This window comes from Cynara cardunculus, assembly GCF_001531365.2.
Source record: "Cynara cardunculus var. scolymus isolate 2C chromosome LG 13, CcrdV1, whole genome shotgun sequence".
In the NCBI taxonomy this organism is placed as follows: domain Eukaryota; kingdom Viridiplantae; phylum Streptophyta; class Magnoliopsida; order Asterales; family Asteraceae; genus Cynara; species Cynara cardunculus.
The window spans coordinates 35,035,878-35,042,203 of record NC_037540.1 but is presented as its reverse complement, the minus strand read 5'-3'; positions in this window follow the sequence as shown (position 1 = coordinate 35,042,203).

Below are 6,326 nucleotides of genomic sequence, written 5' to 3'. Positions count from 1 at the left end.
TAAGTTCATATCCCGTTTAAATCAAAACATACATATTACATGATACCGACACAAGGTTTAAGTTCGGATATCATCATTGGTATCCAGTTCACTTAAACCACCGCTCTGATACCAAATTGAAAGACCCAGATTACATAATTGATAAAAGGTTTGTAATACCTCATTTCTATAAATGATAAACAAACCACCAAAAGTTACATTTTTAAACCTTTAGAAAACAAACGGAATATAATATTTACGAGTTTCTAATTTGAAATGTCCGCTTGGTTAACAGAACGTTTCCGTAAGCACCTGTTTTCCAAAATATCCTAAAACGGACAAAATAAACTTAATAGATTTGCATAAAGCTTAAACTATATAAAAGACGAAGGATATTAGCTACCTGTTATCTAGATACTTTAATTACAACCAAAAGACAACTAATAATTTACAATCCATAGTTGTATTCGACTAACTCTATAATACCAAAAGAGTCGTGCTACTGGAAGCACCAAAAGCAAAGATCTCAATCTACTCGAGCTTGTTCTTTGCCTTATCTACACGGCTTGTAAAAATGTGAACAACTAAAAGGGTAAGCACATAATGCTTAGTGAGTAAACGGGAACTACTAACTACTAAAGCTTCACAAATGTAATCCATGGAAGTTAATGATCACGAAAGATGTAAATCATGTAATAAGTAATCATCATTCGAGAATCATACATCTGAATATCAAAGTATGCAACAAATAGATTGTGTGAATGTCAATAATTGATATGTACTGCCACCGAGCTATCCCGGTCGTGGCAAGCACAACAATATATATCATAGATATCATACCACCCGAGCTATCCCGGCCAGTGGAATGATCTTCCCACCCGAGCTATCCCGGACAGCAGGGAAAATGACCGGACTCTAAAACGGTGAAATACGCACCATACTCGACTAATCTCAGCTGATATGGGCTTAAGCATGCCTCCCCAGGTGAAACACAAACTAACCACCGAGTAGCATGTATGCAAGGACGGAGTGCAATAGCCAATAATCTCTTGAAATTGATAAGGAGACATAACATGGATGAGTGTGGAAGCAAGTAGCAAATAGATAACACATGTCTAGCAAATAGCAAGTTAAGTAGTCCCATAAACTCACAGTTCTTTTCGATACTCAAAAATCGAGCCAACTTAGGCTCTACGTCCATATACGTCTAAACATCGTCCAACGGTCACTCTGGAAGGACCAAGTGAGCTTATTTAACACATGTAATATGTACCCAAAGTTTCATAAAGATCCGACAACAAAAACTTAACCAAACTTAATTTAAACTCATTTTAGACACTATAATTCACAGCTCAAAATCAACTTTTTATCAGTTTTTAAACGAAATTATAACCAACCTAGAAGCCTTATTTCTAAATGCTGTCTAAAGGACATGTCTAGATCTACATATAAGCTTTCTAAAATGTCCAGAATCGTAGAAATCCGAGCTACGGTTAAGAAGTTATCGCACATTCAAAACAACATCTCGGATAGATTTGGTGCTGTCAAATTCACCAACTAAATAGGCTAAAATCCATATTTTGGATTCAATCTTTATTCCAACAATCAAAATACCATCTAACCATGTTTATATTATTGATTACAAGATCAATACTCAAGAATTTCACCAAAATAGCCATTAATGAAGAAAATCAAAGTTCAACATATATTTTTCATTTTCGAAAGCTCCAAATCATCAATCAAGCATCATAACAACTTAGTTAGGCTATAACCAATCTAAATACAACATATTACTTATATAACTCAGATTAAGTTTCATTGATTTCATCTCTAACTAGCTTCAAATCAAGAGATTAACCAATGAAATAGTTATACCTTAATTGGAGGATGAATTTGGCATAAAAATCAAGCAAAACCCCTTAAAACAACCATGATTCACCCCTATGAAGCCAAAATCACCCTTGGTAGTATGTTTTGGAGATGGGAGTCTGTTTTGGGTGAAAAAGAAGGTAAATAACATGTATAACCGACTTTTACGAGTTGGGGCTGAGTTGACTCGGCTAAAAACTCGGTTTGACCACTAATCACTAAAAATCGCATAACTTTTCGCTCGGACCTCCGTTTTTGACGTGGTTTTCGCTCACGCGTTTGTAAAGAGATAATATACAACTTACAATAGAAATATCTAAAAAATATCTTCCAATAAAAGTCAGTTTTTATGTATCCGTAACGTGGATATTAATGCTTTTGACCCGTTTCTTTCCAATTGTTTTACCCCGGGCCTCGTACGATGATTCCGACTATTTCGTATATAGTTTATTGCATTCGAGTTTGCTTCCAAATTTTACGTTTTGATCACATAAACATGTATAAAGGGGATAACTGTAACGTATTTGCGAAAGTGTATGTTACATGACTCATCAATATTGTCGATGTCTTCACCAAAGTCCTGATCTCCACCCAGTTCTTTCGAGAAAGCTTCATTAAATCCCACATTGGTAGACAAATCTGGAAGCAACCTTGTTCCTATAGTGGAGTTCGCCGACTTTTCAACCATTGGCTCGATCACTGGATTTGTCTCCAAGACTATCTCATCTTCAACTATTATTGAGCATGTAGTCCTTTCCCTTGTTCTTTCAGGAATAGGACTTTCAACATTGACTGCTTGAGAATCTGGCTCCCTTTCAACACTTTCAACATGAACAGACGACTCAGCCAGCCTTTGTCTCTTTCTCTCCCCCTCATGATGATCGAGATCGTCTAGATCATCACGTCTTCTTTTTAATGAGGTGGCTTGAGCTCGACACATATCTTCTAAGATCGATACCCTTTCAGATAAGGCATCAATTGAATTCTTCAAGGTTTGAGTGTTTGATGTAATTAGCTTACTAACTTTTGAGAAATTAGAAGCAACTACATCTTGAAAGGCCAAAAACTCTTAGACTCGAACAGTGGGGTTGTCATCAACAAGTTGTCGGAGGAGCCCAACCAAGTCTGCATCATCCGCATCTGGATTTTGAGTAGACATCAGCTTTGTGTATAGCAACGATTTAAGCTCATCCACCGATTGCTCTTGTACCCTCGGAGGCTCAGGCACAGGCGGTGGTGACAACACAGATGGTTGTTCATCAACTACTGGCTCCTTTCCCTTCATCATCCTTTTGAGACTTAGTGTGAGATTCAAAAAATTTAAATACCAGGTTAGTAGCTAAATAGCACTTTAGAAATATTATTAACACTCAAGTAGAGCGATTAGAACTTAAGTAGTTAGAAATCCCGGTAAGTTGCGTAGAAAACACTGTTATGACCCGTAACGAACCGGATCGCCTTATAAAATGCCAAACACTCCAAATAAATTTTAAAACTTGCATAAAATATCGAGTCTACATATTTTAAATATTTTTACTTAAATTATATTTTATGAATTTATTTATCTCATAAAATAGGAATTTGGGCTTTTTTCTCAATTTCTCACAAAAATACCCAATACATTAAAGTATGGGCTAATTTTATTACAATTTTTTTAGAGCAAGGCCTAGAGGCCCATCTTGTGGCCCGGCCCCTCCCCTCTCCATATAAATACGTTTTGAATTTTTAAAAATATTCATTCCTCATTCATTTGGCAACGTTTCATCTCCTTATTCTCCCTCAATTTTCACCTACAATTATCTCTTTCCATCTTCTTCCCTGTTAGGACTGAAAATCAGAATTAAATTGTATTCGTCTTGAAAGTTAAATATTGTCTATAATTGTAAAAGTCATCGTGTTTGACTTTTCTTAGGCAGGTTTGACTTTGACTTGTGTTTAGAGGTTTGTCCCTATAAATAGGGTAATGTCTTTGTAAATCTAAGTAGGAGAGCTCATTTGTAATATTCTGAATACGTAAAGAAGATTTGACCAAGTCTTGAAGTTTGACTTTCTCTCTCAATATTCATCTTAAGTGTTCTTGATGTTCTTACAAGAAATATCCAGATTCTGTCATGGATTGTTGATAGAAGTGTGTAGATTGAATAGTAGGGACACGTTGGTCAAGGAAGAGAGGGTTGTAGAAGAAGCAACAATTGAATAAACAGTTGCCATCTTGAAGCTATTGTGACATACATCAATTGTTTGTGAGGAACTACAGCAGGTCCTTGCTGCAGCAATGAGCACAGATATTTAAATACAGCAACCCTTGCATTCCAAGAGAAAGAGGGTTTAAATCGTTCAAATTAACAGCCTAACTGTGTTTGTAGATTTGAGGACTGGAACAGAAGCTATCTGTACAGCAGGTTTATATACAGCAGGTTTAGGTTTATGTTTTGTGACTGTTTGATTATGAATTTTGAGGACTGATAGACTCTAGCAGCAACAGCAAGTAAAGTTGAATTTAAACTTCTGTACATGCGTTTAGTTTGGCAAGTTTGAATGATTGTACTCCTAGTGTAGTGGTGCTGTTAGTCTTATTGAATGGTTTCAAATCACTGTTAGTGGTTTCTATCATTTGGGTATTTTGATACTTGTTGATATTTTGATCTTTGATAGAAAACAGTGAAGATTTTCCAAGGTATTTTGCAACCATTCCAGACAGTACAAGTAAACTGTTTTTTTAAACAGATTTGAAGCAGATTTGAATTAGTTTTTAGTTTTGATTTGCTGGAGTTGATTGAGTTTGAGCACTGGAGCAGAAGTTTGTTGTCATTCAGGACAAAGCACAATCAGAAACTGCTAGAGGAAGTTGCACAGATACATATTATTGGTTGTGAATCAAGGATTGTAACAGCTATTACACGTTACCATTTGAATTGACCAATAATTTTATTTGGTGTAATCATATTAAGGGATTTTGTTGCGGTTTTAATTAGTTTGTAACTGAGTCATATATTCTTGAACTGTTTTGTGTTTTTGGTCTTTGAGTTTTAATTTTTGTTTAGATTTTAATTTTGGATCATTTCGTTTATTTGTTTCTGTTTGTGTTTTTTAAACTGGTTGAGAAAATTTTGAACTATTTTCCGTCACGTAAACTGTTTTTCATTAGTTTCAACGGTATTTGACTGTTTTTAACTTTTTTCAACAGTTTTGACTGTTTTTACTGATTTTTTACAGTTTTCGTCAATTTTCTGAATTCTCATCAGTTTTAGTGTGTTTTTGTTTGTATTTTGAGCTTAACTGTTTCTGATTTTCTTTTACTGATTTCACTGCATAGATCCTATAACTGATCAATTTTTTTTAATGGCAGATATTCTGAAGGAGATGAGAGAGAAGATTGCTGAGTTAGAAAAGAGCATTGTGAACTATAAAATTATGAATTATGCTAATGGAGAAAAGTATTAAAATTTTGAATCAGGAGCATAAAGAAATATTAGAAAGAGTTGAGAATGAATCCAAGTATCAGATTAATAAACTTAAAAAATCTTTGGATGATGTCAGAATAGAATGTGACAAATAGATAAAAAAAATGGAGTAAGTCTAATAAAGATTTGTYCAATAAACTCCAAAAAGTTCAAAATGAACTAAATGCTGAGAGGAACTCTTTTGGGAGAAAAAATACAGAGACTGAGGACTTTACTGAGAAAMTTCATAAAYATGAGATTGATTTGATTGAATTAAAGAATTTACTGGAGATAGAGAAAGGAAAAATTTTGGAGTCTGAACAAAGTTTGAATACTGAAAGATTAGTTTTTGAAAAAGAGAAGAAAAAATTTTCTGAAATAGAAATAAGACTTTGTACTGAACGTGAATCTTATGAAAAAAAGATTAATTTTCTTGAGCTGAATACTAAATTTCTTTTAAATCAAATTTAAGATTTTGAACAACTTATCATCTTGGAACGATCCAAGTTTGATAAAGAGAAGAAAGAGTATGAAGAAGAATGTCAAAGAAAGAATTTGGAATTGTCGGATAGCATTGTTCAGAAAAGGAAAGAATTAGATGAAGAGAAGATAGTTTTTGTTCTTGAAAAGAAAAACACTGTGAAGAAAAATGCTGCAATTACCAAAGAGCATACAGAGAAAAAGAAATGGCTTGACATTACTTCAGAAAATGAGAAAGGAAGTTCAGACGAAGAGAGAAAGGAATTTGAGAAAGAACGGTTATTTTTTGAAAAGTCAAAGAAGAACATAGAAGGTAAGTTTTTGGATACTGTAAAGAAATTGTCTGATCTAAAGACAGACCTTGAAACTGAATTGAACATGAGAACTGAATTGAAAAAAAAAATGATTTAGTTACTGTTGAAAGAGACCAGCTTTTACAAAAAGTCAAAGAMTTTTCGTGTGCTAAAAGCCCAACTGGTTCTCAATCACAGTGTAAAACCAGCTTTTATAATTGTTCCTATACGAACAGTTATTCAAGTAGTCCTAAATCTAATG